This window comes from Otolemur garnettii, unplaced genomic scaffold, assembly GCF_000181295.1.
Source record: "Otolemur garnettii isolate 467f Iridium unplaced genomic scaffold, OtoGar3 scaffold00032, whole genome shotgun sequence".
Taxonomy (NCBI): domain Eukaryota; kingdom Metazoa; phylum Chordata; class Mammalia; order Primates; family Galagidae; genus Otolemur; species Otolemur garnettii.
Window position 1 is genome coordinate 14,618,396 of NW_003852427.1, and position 499 is coordinate 14,618,894.

Consider the following 499-nt stretch of genomic DNA (forward strand, 5'->3'; position numbering starts at 1 on the left):
CCCCACACCCAGGATTGGGGAATTGTTTATGTTAGAAACCCACATTAATTTGACTGAAATTAAAAAAAACACACATTAAAAAAACTTCAATTAGATCTACATTAGAACCTCACTACACTGACTGCCTCCTTAAGTTGACCTGATTTTCATAAACCAGACAGACTTCACATGTACACATCAGTACCAAGGCCTAGTTCCTTGTGTTGACCATCAAATTTGTTACAGTCCTCCGGGTGGCCAAATTATAGAGGTTCTACTGTACATTATTTTGTAAAAATCTAAATACTGTGTACTTAATAATGTCAAAAAAGTAAAAACCTTTCATGCCTATTCTTCTAATTTAAAATACCCATGGTCTTTATGAGTGTTATAATGCTGATGAACATTAAATTTTTTCATGTTGATGTTCAGTATCACAAAGCCAACAAATCTCCTAATCTTTAGTAGAAATAATATAATAACATAATTCCAAATCCTCATTAAAAATCTGCTTTCTTCC